The sequence below is a fragment of the Gossypium hirsutum genome, chromosome A08 (assembly GCF_007990345.1).
Source record: "Gossypium hirsutum isolate 1008001.06 chromosome A08, Gossypium_hirsutum_v2.1, whole genome shotgun sequence".
NCBI classification, from domain to species: domain Eukaryota; kingdom Viridiplantae; phylum Streptophyta; class Magnoliopsida; order Malvales; family Malvaceae; genus Gossypium; species Gossypium hirsutum.
The window spans coordinates 99,664,073-99,666,729 of NC_053431.1; positions in this window are offsets into that span (position 1 = coordinate 99,664,073).

Here is a 2,657-nt window from a genome sequence, read left to right on the forward strand (position 1 = left end):
CATGTTACACGCCGTGTGTCCTGGGGTACCTTCAAATTAAAGTTAGTATACCTTACAGTTTTGACATGCCTAGACACACGGGCGTGTTTACTGGCCGTGTGTGGCTCACGGGCTGGCACATGGGCGTGAGGTCGGCCGTGTGACCAAGTCAGTAACTCTATTTAGATTTCACACGGCCTGGCAAACGGGCGTGTCCTCGACCGTGTGATGCAAGTTAGTATCTATGCCCTGTTTTCACATGGCCTGTGACACGGGTATGTCTAGTAACCGTGTGAGGCACACAGCCTGTTCACTTGGCCGTGTGACCTTGTAATTAAAGAAAATTTTATATGTTTCCCAAAGTTTGTGAATGTTATCGATTTAGTCCAAACCACTTCTAAGCATGTTTTAAGGTCTCGTAGGACCTTACAAGGGACAATATGATTGATATGAATAGATGTTAATTATGTATGTATGTATGTATGTATGTATGTATGTATGTATGTATGTATGTATGTATGTATGTATGTATGTATGTGAAATGTGTGTGATTTCCGGTAATGCCTCGTAACATTATTCCAACGTTGGATATGGGTTAAGAGTGTTACATATAAGATGCTACAAAAGTTAACCAAACAATTCGCATACATTTCTGACTTTAATAAATAATAATTCAACAAAGAATTTCATGATACAAGTTTAGAATGATTAACAAACAATTCCAAATCTCAATCGAGCCTACTAAAGCTCTAAAGTTAACCTGAGTACAAAATGGATTAAATTGTAAAATTTTAAACAATTAGGAAAAATCACAAAACATGGTTACATGGTCATGTTCCTAGACCGTGTGAAAAATTGAGGCCATGTAAGCTGGAGTCACACAGACGTGTATCTAAACCATATAACTCATTAAAGCCATATAAGCTGGAGTCATACGGTCGTGAATCCAAACCATATAACTCACTGAGGATATGCCAATCTAGAACTTCTTAATTTATATCGAGCATACGATCACGTGTTAGCCCGTGTATGCCATTATGTACCTTATTATGCAAGTTACAAAACCAAATTTCCAAGTATTTCAAAAGCATACACTTGACCCATATTTAAAACTATTCAAAGTGCATAATAACATGCCAAATTATATCATTTTCCTAATTTCAAACCAATATGCCTCAAGGCACCATCACACAACACAAACCAATATGTCCTAATGAAATCAAAATACCAAGCTTCAATCACCTTTAAAATTAACATCAAATTCCATTGTACATATATGATCATAACATTCAATTCAATTATCAACTATTAAACCTTATGCAATATGCCATGCATTCTTGATATTCTATCCAATATCACATTACAAAGTTACCATATCAAACCATAGTTATAGATATTAATTTTTCAACAAGCACACATGCACTTATATATGCAATAAACATCTTACAAAACTCACAAGTCCATACCTATCATTATACACAACAACAAGAACTAAATATTATCAATCCATAAAAATTGCCATCATAATTCCAAAATCCATCATCCACCTAGAATTCAAAATGACAACCCTAGGTACATGCCAAATTTACATAACCAAAAAGAGTACAAACTTTAAGGAGTCTAGGGTATCGGTTGGATGTTGAACTGAACTCAAAACATAGCTATGAACCTAACCTACATACAAATCAAAATTTACGGTGAATAGTCAATATAACCTAATTCCCTAAATCGAGATAACATAACAAAATCAACTTAGTCCACGTTCATTTGAACAAATGTTTAATTTTATACTTCTAAGTTACATCATGTTTTTTTTTGTCATTCATTTTCCACTTCCGTATTTAAAGAGTTGTGACTACTCTTATACTTTCATTTTTTTAAGTAATTATATATGACAAAATTTAACTTTTAAGAAAAGAATTAAATGATACTAAAAATGGAAAGAATTAAACGAGGAATATTAATTTTAATTTAAGGCTTACAAGTGAGGAGCACCTTTAATGCAAACACATTATATCTTGAGAGCAATTATAAACCTATCATAAATTAGAACAAGAAGAACAATAAATTATATAAGCATTAAATAAAAATTATTATCACTCCTAAATCTATATTTATGAAGTAAGAGGAATTGGTATGGAACTTGTGAAATTGACATACTTACTTTGAAAATAGCAATCAGCTTGTGCTGTATTTGTGCTAAAACTTTCCTTTTCTAATCTGAAATATGATTTAGTTGAAGAATACTTATACTAAGATACATGTTCAGTATGGATGTAATCAATGTTACAAAGAGTACAAAATTCAACAACTTGTAAACATTTTTCCAAATTGTTATCATCTTTATTTAGAAAATTTTCAATTCATTGAATTTTATAATTAATTTGAGTAGTAAGTTTTCAAGGAAAAAAATTATTCTACAATTATTAATCCCTTACCAAATGTGTTCTCTAAAGAGGTAAACAATATGTCATAAAATGTGCTATATTTCTATGAATAAGGATTAAATCTCTGATCACATGGTTAAGTGATGAGGTAAGTAACCACCATAATTCTTAATGGAAAATCATTCACTTTAATTAATTAACAATTGGATACAATTAAAATATTATTATGGGATATTATTTTTTAACAATTTAATTTTTAATAGGATATTTTTTTAATTCAAACAAAACAGT